Source organism: Salarias fasciatus, chromosome 12, assembly GCF_902148845.1.
Source record: "Salarias fasciatus chromosome 12, fSalaFa1.1, whole genome shotgun sequence".
NCBI classification, from domain to species: Eukaryota; Metazoa; Chordata; class Actinopteri; order Blenniiformes; family Blenniidae; genus Salarias; species Salarias fasciatus.
Genome location: NC_043756.1, coordinates 134,540 through 149,144, shown reverse-complemented (window position 1 = coordinate 149,144; position 14,605 = coordinate 134,540). Strand labels below are relative to the sequence as shown.

General features: G+C 42.4%; 1 pseudogene; it reads right to left on the bottom strand.

Moving 5' to 3' along the window:
* The window catches only part of LOC115397996 (tight junction protein ZO-2-like), a 151,621-nt pseudogene extending 138,372 nt beyond the window's left edge, over positions 1-13,249 (bottom strand).
* Positions 13,250-14,605: the final 1,356 nt, after the last annotated feature.

Below are 14,605 nucleotides of genomic sequence, written 5' to 3'. Positions count from 1 at the left end.
CCGGTCACATGATCTGGTCACATGACCAGACAGCCGCGCGCGCTCGCTCTCCTGAAGTTTGGTCAGCCAGTACAATTAGATTTACAATTAGATCTAAAACATGTAGGGTCACCGCTCCTGAGGACTGGAGTTTGACACGTGATTTAAATGTGTACATGACGACCGTCATTTCAGTGAAATGAAATGTATATAATATTTTACCGGAGGGCTACGTTTATGAGCTTATGAACGCCAAGAAACCATATGAACAGCTTAACATGTACTACTGGTAATCGTTTGATATTACAGTCCCAGTTGCTATTACTGTTGACGCACACTAGATGGCGGGCAAACAACATTTACAACAAAATACACGCTTTTGCAAATGACAATGTTTGTTAAAGAAAAGAATAATGACTGATAAACTAACAATGTTGATCAGAAATGAACAAATCAGCATAAGCATAATGCAATACAGGTATTATTTTGTGGTTGGGATGAAATACAACAAGTATGATCGAGTTCGTCATGCAGCTTCGGTCTTCCTAGGTTTCCACTGATTGAGTAAAAATAAATTAATTGTACTGGCTGACCAAACTTCAGGGGTGGAGAACATTACAATAAAATTATAATGCAGGCGACGAGTTTGATCAGGCAGAGTTTGCGGATCACATGCGGGTCACATGATCTGGTCACATGACCAGACAGCCGCTCGCGCTGCGCGCTCGTAGCTAAGCTACTCGGTTCAAACAGGACGTCAACCATGAAGCTCCAGGTCCATTCTCCACCTCTAACCTGTCAGTCTCCATAACCACACAGTTTGTCCTCCAGTCCCCTGCCTGCTACGTGAGGAGAAGCGGCGCTGCCGGCACGAAAAAAACTGCAAATCGTCGCGGCGCAGCCGGCATCGCTGCACTACGATTCCCAGAATGCCTTGGGACCGGTCACATGACCAGACAGCCGCTAAGCGCTGCGCGCGCGTAGCTAAGCTACTCGGTTCAGACGTCAAACTTGAAGCTCCAGGTACATTATCCACCATCGTGATTCAAAACAAAAGAAAGACGCTTTTGGCCGAGTTGGTAAGCAGCTTACAGTCAAGTCGGCACCGACCAACTCGGCCACTCGAGAGCCCCCCCGCCTGCGAGGCCGACTTGGCGAGATGCCGACTTGGCTTGATGCCGACTTGGCTTGATGCCGACTTGGCTTGATGCCGAGTTGACTGTATCCCGGGGCGGTGCCGAGTTGGCCGGGGCCGACTTGGAGTGGTGCCGACCTGACTGTAAACCCAAAAGCACCATCCCAGAAGGGTGGGCAAGAAAATAGTTACATGCCACTGGGCATCGCTCAACCCAGATTCCATCCACAGGCTTGTGTTCCTCTCAAGAAACTTGAAAATGTGATTGTAGCACATCAGCATGAGCCTGCATGACAGGCTGGATGGATGGCTGGCTGACTGGCAGACCCACTTTCTGAATGTTCGGTTTACAGAATGACAGTGTTGCATTCATTTTGCAAAAAGGGAATGGCTTGCACTTTATTCATTCATTTTTGTTTTAGGAAGAGTAGAAAGTAGAAAAGGCAGGCAGACAGCTGCCCTGGGAAACTGCAGGTGCAGCCTCACGCCGACACCGGGACAGCAGGCTGAGAGACATCCAGGAAAAACTGAAAGGATTTCGGCACAACACTAGCACCTCGTAAGAACTTTCCCATGCTATAAACGAACGAATGATCACTCATATTGCATGAGTATGTTAAGTGTGAAACACAAAGGTAATGCCACATTTCCTGTTAAGATTATATATTGATTAAAACTGACCACCTTGGGGTCTGCGTTCTGATTCTCTAATGTGCACTGCTCCATTTTTGTTTTGTGGGAGATGGCAGTCTGCACTTGGAGGGGACCCTTCTAATTTGAGGGCTTCCACCTCTAAAATAGAAGTTGAAACCATACTTCACAAATGGAACTTTGTTCTGATTTGTTTTCATTTAAGATTTACGTTAATGTACAGATGGACGTTTTTTTTTCGTTCAGGTCATGGCAGGAAATTCAGAGATGTTTTTGAAGTTCTAGTTATTACTGATTTTGATGCAGAATGAAGGATATAAAATTGTCACGCTTAACGTGAATGGATTGCATAATCCTATAAAAAGAAAAAAGACAATTGTTAAAATGAAACGAGAAAAACAAGATATTTTTCTGCACGAAACGCACCTTACCCAATTAGAAAGATCCTGTTGCTCGAGGCCTTTACACATTCTGTGCCACATACAGATTTGTTGCTGCTGTCCATCTCCAAGCTGACGTTCTTCCCCATCTTAGTCATCTGTCAAAGGTCTTTCAGAAAGAAACTGTCAACTTTCTGGCAATCAAAGAATATGTAAGTTGCCCCTACATTGATATTGCCCTACTGTTGATAAATATTTTTGGTTGACTCCAGATTAAAACAGCTCTCTCTCTCTCTCTCTCTCTCTATATATATATATATATATATTTAAGTGCCCGCGACCATTGAGACCATCAGCCAAATTAAAGAGGTAGGAGATAAGCAACCGCCAGGCTCGCACCTCAGTCACCTCCAGGACACCATCCGCAGTCTCAACATCACAGCGGAGGAAGAAAAGGGGGCAACAGAGGGGCTTTGAAGAGCAAGCAGGCAGGCCAGCTGACCAGAGCAGCCCATTTTGGGCACGTTTCCAGACAGAGGTATTGATACCATTCAGTGTTTTGTTTTCAAGATTTCAAACTCACAAACTCATTTTCAAATATTAATTTTTTGCAATATATTCTAGGTCATGGCTCCATATTTGGATAATTTAAAAGCAAGTTTGGAGAAGAGATTCACACAGCTTGATCTTCTTGCTGCTTTTAATGTCCTCAACTCAAGAACAATGCTCAACAAGGATCTTGGGGAATAAAGTGTTGAAGACCTTAAGTTGCTCGCCAACCACTTTCCCAGCATTGATGAAGCAGAAGTTCTGTCAGAGTGGCTCAGCTTCAAGGTCCTTGTGGCTTCAGGATCTCTCAAGGTTAGTAATGAGACAGTCAGTCAGTTAGTCAGACACTCAAACAGCTTATGTCTGTTTGTAAGGTGTGCAACATTGCCAAAAGAGAACCAAAATATTTGAAGATGTTGAGTTGATGACTAAAAACCCATGGCACAACAGTAACATGATTTGTACCTAACTGTACCTATACTACTTTAGGACAAGTCTCAGCTGAAACTCATGCAGGAGCTGGCCTCGGAGTTTGAAGAACTCAAAGGACAATGCCCCTTTCTCAGCCAGCTGTCAGCCATTGCACTCACAGTTCCAGTGTCCAGTGTAAACTGTGAGAGGGACTTTTCTGCAATGAACAGGGTAAAACCATGGTTAAATTGTTGTTTTAGTTAATTTAGATTAATTGTAATTGTTCAACTTTTTCTGATTATCCACATTATTTTGCCAGTAGGTGAAGACAGACTTGAGGAACAGACTGCAGGAGCCAGCCTCACTGCCTGTCTTCGGATCAGCCTCAAAGGACCTCCACTGGACAGAATGGATTATGAAAGAGCACAGGAGATCTTCTTTGAGAGGCCAAGAAGAATGGCGTGCAATGAGCAGTCATGCAAACTCTGCCCAAAACACTGAATATTAAATTGTTCAGTTTGATCTGTTCTTAAATAAACAAATGACACTTGAAAAGCTACAGATTCTGTATGTTGTTTGCGGGTTCTTCTCATTTTGAGGCCCAAATTACTTGAATGAATTACCTGTCCAGGCCTGCCTGTCTCCCCCCCACTTGTCATTTTTCAACATTTTTCCTGCAGGAAACACTGCAAGGCACTGTAAAACTGAAACAAACCAGATATACATATAAGTGAGCAAATACACAAGATAGATCACAACATACATCACTGTCTAAAAACACAACAAGTCAGTATTTAAAATCAAAGCGGCTAGCTCAATGCTAACTATTAATGGAAACGCCATTAACATGCTAACGGAATTAGCATCTGCGTTAAAACTTCAAAACAAACTGACAAACTCACAAGTATAAATTTCACCTCCATCCTGAACATCAACTAAGTATACTCGAGTACTTACAGGCAGATATTTTCGATGCTGTTTGAAATGACGCTCAGAAAAACCAACAGCAGCCACACTGCTCAGTCTTCTCCTCACACTGCTGCAGGCTGACACTCTGTCCAGCTCACTAGCTCCCCCTAACGGGGCAGCTGAGCCACTGCATGCAAGCAGAGGCAGTACAGCTCACCGGGACTCTGGCTCCATCCAGTCCTCCATTATAGCACCACCCCATTTTTGAGAATACCAATTCTGGAAAAAAAATGTCTTATATTCGGGCCAATACGGTAATAACATTTGTTCTGTGAATTAATATGTATATATATATATATATATATATATATATATATATATATATATATATATATATATATGTATTAGGGGTGTTTAAAAAAATCGATTCGGTGATATATCGCGATATGACGTCACGGGATTCTCGTATCGATTCAAAATACGTCCATATCGATTTTTAATTATGTATTTACCCGGCAAATATCCATTGCGGCGTCTTTTTGTGTGCTGCACTTTTACTCCTGGCCACTAGCTGGCAGCACACCACACCAAGAGCTTTGCAGAGCCTCCAGTCCGCCAGAGGAAGAACAGCATCTCGCGAGAGCTCTCCTGGTGGTTTCTTTACTCTACCGTCTCGCGGTAACTGGATCACACAACAGTCTCCCGTGGCGGAGGAAGTGGGAGACGCTCCGAGGAATATTTATAAAGCCGGAATCTGGACGCGTTGTGGCTTTTACAAGGACGGAGGGACAGATAAGAGTCACGCCATTTGTAAAATGTGCTTTGCAAAAGTCAAATACTGCGGAAACACCACCAACCCACATGCATTTGAGCAGGATGTCCCCATGCAGGACACCCTGAGGGCCCTGGACAGCGGTGTGAGGGACAGGCTGCGTCCCCCCAGGTGTGAGAAGGAGCGTTGCCTCCTCAGCAGGTCCTTCCTCCCTGCTGCTATCAGACTCTACAGCCAGCACTGCTCCAACCAGTCCAAACACCACACACTGTTCTATATGACACTCCTGTGTGTTTGTCTTTTCATCTCTCTCACATTTTTCTATAATATTGTACACGTCTGTCCTATATGTATATTTAAATAATTAGTAACTCATATCTGTTATTAATATTATACTTTACATATGTGTTCTGTCTTAAATGTATATTTAATTTATATTTGATTTATATCTGTCTGAAACTTTTAAACTATATTTAAATTATGTCATTTAGTTTGTATCTGTTATGTAATTATATTGATCCTAAATTTATAGTTAATTTTTCTATGTATGGTTGGACCTTGTAAATTCTCATATTTTGCATTTCTTTTCTGTTTCTATGTCTTTTCTCTGTGCTGCTTAACATTGCAATTTCCCCCTGTGAGACAAATAAAGGAATTTCAATTCAATTCATTCCAAGGTTTTACAATGATTGCGCTTTGTTTTCTCAAAACATGTTACATTATTGAAGGTATATGTAGCCTTTATTTTTATTTACTGTTTAAATGAGAAAGTAGCCTGCAACTTGTTTGCTGTTAAATATAGTTGCTTGAGTGCTTCTGTTGCATTTGGGATGAATAAAATGTGTTTCATACAAGTTTTCTCATGAAGTACTACTAGTTTACAAATTTGTTGTTCCTAAAGTATCGCAATAATCGTCATGACCCATGAATCACCCATGAATCGTGATACGAATCGTATCGCCAGATACTAGGCGATACACACCAGTAATTATATACATTTTTTTTTAGGGCTGTCAAATGATTAAAATTTTTAATCAGATTAATCACAGCTTACAAATTAATTAATCATGATTAATCACAAATAATCACAATGTCCAACTATGTCTGAAATATACCCTTTTTTCCTGTACTGCATTAACCAAAAAACGACAGGACATGATTATATATTTAACACGTGATGTGTTTTATATTTAAGGCTCCAAATAAAATAAATATTCAAAAAACTAAAACATGCACACCATAACATCATGTCTGTGTGTGTGTGTGTGTAGCGCTCCCTCTGCAGTCCCTCTAAAGTTGGCTTTTGGCAGGAGTTACATTTTTAGGTCTGTAACAAATGTAGTAATAATAATAATAATGCATTGGTTTTATATAGCGCTTTTCAGGACACTCAAAGACGCTTTACATTGCATTATTCATTCTCTCCATACTGGGTGGTGGTAAGCTACTGCTGTAGCCACAGCTGCCCTGGGGCAGACTGACGGAAGCGAGGCTGCCAATCTGCGCCATCGGCCCCTCCCACCACCAACCATTCACTCTCACAACTTTCATACTAGGCAACGTGGGTGAAGTGTCTTGCCCAAGGACACAACGTCAGTTTTACGCCTGCAGGAGCGGGGATCGAACCGCCAACCTTCCGGTTATAAGACGACCTGCTCTACCACCTGAGCTACTGTCGCCCCGACACAGCTTTTCTTGTAGCACAAGAAAAGTAAAACTAAGAGATACCACACTTTTTTCTTGACAATTAAACAGGTCATTCTCAGCCAGTGTTCCTTTTTGTGTGGAGAACAGAAAACTGCTTCAACATTTTTTTAATCAAACAAGTAGAATCCATGGGGCCAGCCGGCTCATCTCCCTCCATACTGCTTTCTTCTTCCGTTTTGATAAATGAGTTGACGCCAGGCCTCCTTTGCCTCCTGTCTGCTGCCCGTCCATGCTTCACATGTCTGCGTGGGTGTGCGCTGCACGTTGGTCCACGTGACATAAAAATCGTCATGAATTCCTGTCCGCTAGGGTCCGCGTGGACTGATCCACGGATGTCCGCGCAGGCAGACAAAACATGACGGTAAAAGTGAAAGTAGACGGAGCTCCAGCCTGATGGCTCCACTTAAAGACACGGAAAGAGTGAAAAACTCGTGGAAAGAGAGAGAGACTCTGTCTGGAGGGAGGAGAAGGTCTGCACACAGAAGTGAAAGTAACTAATCGCTCGGGCGCTGCCCCCGCGATTCAGAAACAGAAAAAAAGGCTAAATAAACTTTAATACTTAATGATAATGTACTGACAGTGTATGTGCTTAATTTTCTCTAAATAATCTGTAATAAAGGAACAAATAAACATTCTGCAGTGCCGAAAAAGCTTCTCGATCAGCTGAGGCTGAGGTGAGGCTTCTTCTTCTTCATCGGTTGCTGGCAGCTTGCAGGCAGCTTGCATTCCACGTGGGTGCACTACCGCCACCCGCTGGTAGAGGTGAGGCTTGTCATGATGTGCATGTGTTAAACTGCGTGAAAAATTTTAACGAGATTGATTACATAAATTAACGCAATTAACGCGTTATTTTTGACAGCCCTAACACACACACACACACACACACACATATATATATATATGTATATATATATATATATGTATGTATAATTTTATACAATTAACATGATTTTTTTTTTCCTGTGACAGAGGTACCGAATCTGCCCATATAGGACCCAGAACACAGTCAGATCAAAATCAAGAGGTTCTAAATCAACCCTTGCTCTCATACTTCCAAGGAAACTGATATAGTTTTTAGTCATCCATCAGAGTTCAATATACTGTAAAATAAAAACAAAGAAAAAAAAAAGGATAACTGCATGTAGCCCACAGTGCTGTAAATGACGCTGGAGTTTCACAGCTCACTTCTTCACTCGTCACCCTCCTTACCCTCTTGTAAACAGATCCATGTCTGGTATTCATGATATTAAAGTGTGTGCTTGACTAATTTTGACAGTTAAACAGATGATTTTCCAGTTTGTGAGTGACACAATGAAATGATGCCGATATGTTTTGGAGAGAACAACCATCAGACTGAAAATCAAACCATAAGTTTAGATGAACATGGCCTATTCACTTGGAAATTGTGCTAAATCTAGCCTTACTGTGCTTAATCATTTGTAAAAATGTTCTGAGCGATTGAGACATCTACTAAGATATTTACAATGTGATGAAATTAATGAGAAATACTGTTCGGGTTGTGAGCAATTTCCAAGTAGTTTGGAAGTTTGTGCAAATTGTTTTGGTAATTTCTGTTTCAAGAAATAAGCCAAGCCAATGGAGAAAAACTGTAAATATTAAAAGGCCTAGAAAAAACTCACCTTAAAGGTGCATTAAAGGGGCTGTATCATGCAAAATTCACTTTTTGTATGTTTTAACCTTGTTATATAGTTATGTACTCACCAAAAACACCCCCAAAGGGTTTTTTTCCTTCGTGCCTGTGTGTTCCTTCTTGTCGTGCTGCTCAGAGAGGCAGCCCCTCCCACACCCGTGAAAACTCTCTGTTTCCCACGTTCACGTCACACGGAGAAGATGGTTCCCCTGAGCCCCCCTCCCGCAGGCCCTCGGCAATCAGCGTTGCCGCTTTTTGTATCTCTGATTATGGAGATAAACTTTAACCATCGTCTGAAAGCAACAGTCAAGCAAGAGCAAGAGTCTGAAGGGTCTGAAGGGTCTGAAGGGTCTGTGCTTGGTGAGTTTCTCATCAGAAAAGATGTTTTCGCGTGTCTTTGCGTGTGGAGAAGCTAGAGCTAAAGAGCTAAAGCTAGCTAGCGTATTTGTTTTGAAGCACTGAAACACTGTCAGTCAAAGTCCACAGGGGGAGAGGCGGGATTTCAGTGAAACCGAGCATTTTCTCTTCCGGGTTTCAGAATTAGCCCCAGAAAATCTTTTATTTCACACAAAATGACTTTTCCTTAGCGCCAAAAATAAACTATTACCATGTTAATGCCATTTCTAGGGTTTGGACTAGCTGAAAAAGCATGATACAGCCCCTTTAAGGAGTTTTTCAACTTTAAAAATACTGATTTTTCACCATAAAGATGTTACACATTTTTAATGATGTGTACAATGTGCCCAGACATATTCATTGCAAGTACCGCTAACAGCGCTAAATTGTCATTTGAAAGTTACAGTTCCGGTCCGGCACCAGAATTTTTTTGGGAAGAATTAGAGAGGAATGATGTAATGCACGCTCCGGCTGGCCTGATGTAGTTAGGTTTCGTTTTATCCGCCATTACTCCGCCAGATGCTTTGCGAGCAACAACTGAGCAGGATCTTCCAGAAAGTAAGAAAAGACTGGCTGTAGTCAGTCTGTAGTGGACCTCTCCTGATGCACGCCCCGAGTTTACTACTAGCTACTACTAGCTATATTCTCGAAAAAAAATAAATAAATAAAAATAAAAAAATAAAATATATATATGTATGGTTCTGTCAATTTGTGTGTTGGTTGTCGGCTCCGTTTTGGTGTTGTCTAGATAGGGGTTTGGGACTGTTCTTGGTTGCGTGTGGTGCGTCGACAACAGTGTTGTTTTCGTTAACGATGACGACGACGAAAATATTTCGTCAACGCCCCTTTTTTCCGTGACTAAAACGAGACGTGACGAGCTAAAAATATCTCTTTAAAAGACGGAAAAGTGACGAGACGTATCTGTTGTTTTCGTTAACGAGACGAGACGAGACGAAAATGTCGGTATTTTGACTTTCAAAATAAATGAAAACAAATGCGATTCCCCCAGCCAGTTCACGCAGATCGGCTGCTTTACTCTGAAAATATCAGCAATTCTCGAGCTGCTTCCTGCATGCCTGCACTGCATGCGCCGGCGCACTAGAGAGCGTGGCAGCAACTTTCGCCCGGGCTCGGCGGGAGGAAAAGATGCAGCGATTTATGGATGTACTTTAATCAGAATCCAGCAGAAAATAAAACAGAACGCCTCGTAGTGGGAGACGGAGGATCTGATCCAACTGTTGACTGTTTGTTCTTACTGCGAAACTGCAATAGGAGCCCACCACTAATTAGTGAAGATTTTTCCCCAAGTTCCTAATAAATCTTTACTTTTTCTTGTTCTTTTCTTTTTTAAAAATAATCCAGGTTTTGTCTTATTTTGAAGAAATGTATTTTCACTCTTGTTTAAAATTAGTATAAAGAAAATTCAGGTAAGGAATACTTACAAAGTTTATTAAACTCAAGTTATATTTGTCATTTCAGTTTTGAAGACTTCCAAGTGTTTCATACCATCAAGTTTACCCAAGGAATTAATTTAGTTTATTTCAGTTGTTTTAATGGTAGTATTTTCCTCATAACCATCTTAATATTGGTGTTATCTCTCCTCCAAAAGTAATAACAGGCAGTTACTCTGACCAGTTCAAATCAGTAACATAGAAACATAACAGACCAGTTTTAATAAAAGATCTCAGCCTTTATATCAGTATGGACATTATAAAAATAGCCTGAAAGTATCAGCAAAACTCCTATTAGTCTTCTCATTCTGTCTGCAGAGCTCATATAAGCACTGCATTGAGGTTGTAAAGTATCAAACTAGTCCAGTTATTATTTAATTCACAAGGAATCAATGTGTTATGATGGTTTTGTGCCATTTAAGTGTATTTTATTATGTTTGTTTGGTTTAGAATTTCCTTTGTCTTTTTTCTCATGTACTATTGTTTCAGCCTTTTTTTAATGACTAAAACTGGACTAAAACCTGTTTGGTTTTCGTCGACTAAAACTAGACTAAAACTATGAAGTGTTGAAATGACTAAAACTAGACTAAAACTAATGAGCATTTCGTCCAAAAGACTAAGACTAAAACTAAATCAAAGCAGGCTGCCAAAAACAACACTGGTCGACAACACTGTTTTGCATTTGTACATAGGTTGTGCCCCCCCCCCCCCCCACCCCGCAGCCTTCCTCAGAAGTGACACTTCTGAGGAAGGCTGCAGCTTGGCAGCCGAAACATGTCAAGGTAGGCAAAATAACCTCTGGCCTGTGTATATGAATCCAAACCATGAATACAAAAAAAAGGCCTAATGAACCTTATCGGACTAAAGGAATATGATATAATATGCAATAATATTGTGGAGTCTTGCAGTGATGTTATGATTTGTGATGAATGCCTTGTTGACCTCTCTGCCTCTAACTTACACTGGAGGTCATTTCTGTCCATTTCCCCCTCAAAAAAAGTGCACTTTGCACTGCTACTAAATCTGATTGGCCAAGTACGAAAACACGCTTTAATGCAAAATGTATGCATATCTTATGTAACCAGTTCAGTCTTCAAAATAAAGTGCTTACATATTATACATAATATAAAAAACTTGAACCGTAGCCCTTCCTTCCAGCTGGAGTCCTCTACCAGAGTCCTGAGAGCTGGAGGGTTCTGCAGGATCTTAGCTGTTTTAGCACTGCACTCTTCTGGACAGAGATCTCAGATGTTGTTCCTGGTATTTCCTGGAGCCATGCATCCAGCTTGGGGGTTCCTGCCCCTACTGCCTCCATCACTACTGGCACCACTGCTGCCTTCACAGCCCACATCTTCTCCAACTGCTCTTTCAGCCCTTGGTGTTTGTATTATTATATCACAGATAGATAGATAGATAGATAGATAGATAGATAGATAGATAGATAGATAGTAGCGATGCAACGGTACGCGGCAAAGTATTGAAGCGTTCGGTCTGCTCGGCACAGGACAATATGACCGCGGTTTTTCAGTTCTGTGATTCATTTTACATGGCTGCTTTACAGCCCATCGTTTAATTCCATCAGAGGCGGAAGCGCTGCGCCGCGGAGCACTGCCGTCTTTCTCCTAAAGTCATACCACACTGGAAGTGCCGTGCAGCGCCGTGCCGTCCAGAGGGAGAGGGCTGCTCCTCGGAGAGGCTCTCGTGAATTACGTGTATACACCTGACCGGACGGATACAAACACTCTCCCTCTGTGTTGCCAACTGCAGCCAGTCAAAGTGCAGCAATAGTTGCCAAGTCTGCTTATTATCAGCTTCTTATTTTGAAAAGTCACTTGTCAATGTTGGCAGTGGTAAGTTGAGGGATTTTATTTTTTTTCTTTTTCTAAAAGTGCCGTTTTGGCCTTTTCTGCTCCCAAAACCAGCTGAGACTTAAAGCATGCCCCTACCATCCCAGTGGCTCCAAACATGTCGACTTTATTGCGTATTTTACAGAAGAAATCTGGCAACACTGAGTGTGCCTCATACTTACAGAAGGCATGTCCAGCAGAGCGGAAGAGTCGAGAGACAGAACTTTGAAGAGGCTCCACCTTGGTTTAAATCTCCGGTGAAGGTAAACTTCGGTTTATACTGCTGTATAATGTATACAAGCACTCCAGGCAATAAGAGGATATTTATTATTTGGAAATACTACGTTCAGAGTCTGTCATCAAGAGAGAAGCGCATGATATTATACAGTACACCAGTGATAATGTTATTTGTTAATGTTTACTGTGAAATGCAGTTTCTGCTGACGAGCAAAATAAAGCAAAAAAAAAAAATAAAAATAATAAACATATTTTTTGGGAGAAAAAGTTGTTCTCTTTATGCACAAAATGTGTACCATACCGAGCCGAAACCGTGGCACAAAAACCAATTTATGGACCGTACCGTGGGTTCTCTGTACCACTGCACCCCTAATAGATAGATAGATAGATAGATAGATAGATAGATAGATAGATAGATAATGTTGATATCAAAACGATGAATTTTGAAGAGACTATAAAGAACCAGTTTTGTTGATCCCGCTGACCAGAACCGATCATCTGAGGGTCACTTTTAGGCAATGGGTGTCATGTTTGACACCCTGCTAGAATTTACATGGGAAAGCAGCATGACCTTCCTTGTGCACACTTCTTAATTACTTCAACTGACACTGTAATCTTCACACAGCTTTCAATCAAATCCCAGACACGTCAATCTAGACCAGATTACTGTTGAACTTTAAGTTCCAAACCAGAGAGTGAGCATTAGTTCCGTCAGTCAATGCCCGTGCTGCGACTCTATTGGCTGTCATGAGCAGGCGTGCGCGTGTGTGTGCACGCCTGCTCATGACAGCCAATAGAGTCGCGCGCGCGCGCGCACACACACACACACACACACACACACACACACACACACACACACACACACACACACACACACACACACACACACACACACACTCCTGCGTGACGTCAGCTCGAGGCGGAAACGCACACCGTCACGTTAGAAAGGCGCTGGCCTCGCGCCACTTACTCCGATCACGTCGCTCCTGCTGGGGTGAGCGGCCAGCCTTCCGTCTCCCTTCACCGGCATTCTGCGTGTCCTTCCCGGCAGTGGTGGCGGATCGAGCCGTGCTAGGTCCGTGAGAGCTGAGCGCGCTTCAGAAGGCTCCGGTCACCGTGCTGAAGGCAGGCCGGCTCCGCCCCCGGATCTACCCCGGGCCGGGTGCTCCTCCTCCGGGCGGACAGCCTACCGGAGCCAGCGGCCGCAGAGAGGGAGGCGCGTCCGTCTGTGTGCGCTCCAACCACCGCTCCGCCCACAGCGACAACCGCTGACCTGGAACTTCCTCTTTCCTCCGCACGCAGCATTGTTTTATTCAGCGCGCGCGCACCTCAGCTGGACAGTTCCAAGCAAACGAGCTCTTCCTTCCTACAGAAATAGACTGTTGATGCCAAAATAAATGAGTATTAAAGATGATCACTAACCTGACATTAATGTGAGGAGGGAAAATGCTAACTTCAAAAATGTGAGAGGCACACAGATTTATTGACTACTGTTTAGTTTCCTCACTTTGAGGCGTTTGTTTTTGGTTTTTCACACAAGTTATGGATAATATAAGTGTGTGTAAAATAAATACATTCTGAGCATAAATTGACTTTGGCTTCATTGGAAACGTCACGGATGATGTGTCCACTAGATGTTTCCAGGAGCAGCCCCTCAGTGGCTAAGATTTTTCACGTTTAGTACTCAGATCAAGTTCAAGGGCGAATCCCAATTCTCTGTTTAATCCTCAATCTTACTCCTCATTCCTCAAAATGCGCGCTCCCGTGAAGTTAAGTGTTGGCCCATTCCTAAACAAGTTGAGGAAAGGAGCGAGACTAAGAAGCGTTATCTCCCTTAATTTTGAGATTCTACGAGACCCACCTTGGAGTTAAGGATAACCCAGAATGCTTGTTAAATAGTTTGATTTGCTGTTATTTTATTAATGAAAAATGTTGTATATTACTTTGGGAGTAATTGAATTAACTTTCTATCACAGATAAAAAAAAAAAAAAAAATACAAAGGCTATTAGAAAGAAATCATGAAAATTCATTTGAATGCATTTATTAACAAGGTCACACATGCAAAATGTTAAACATTTCTAATGCAGGGCACATTACTTACAGTTACAAAGGGCGTTGTTATTGATCATTGACTGAAATTAATACTGCTGCTCATCCACTTCAGGTTTTCCGCCAGACCTTTTCATCCGGGCGTTTGTGTGTGCCGCCCCCCCCCCCCCCCCCCCCCCCCCCCCCCCCCCCCACCACCTGTTAGCATCTCCCATCCACTAACATGGAGCTGTTAGCATCTCCCATCCACTAACATATACCTGTTAGCATCTCCCATCCACTAACATGTAGCTGTTAGCATCTCCCATCCACTAACATGGAGCTGTTAGCATCTCCCATCCACTAACATAGAGTTGTTAGCATCTCCGATCCACTAACATGGAGTTGCTAGCATCTGTCATCCATTAACATGGACTTGTTAGCATCTGTCACCAACTAACATACAGCTGTTAGCAACTCCAATCCAATAACATGGAGCTG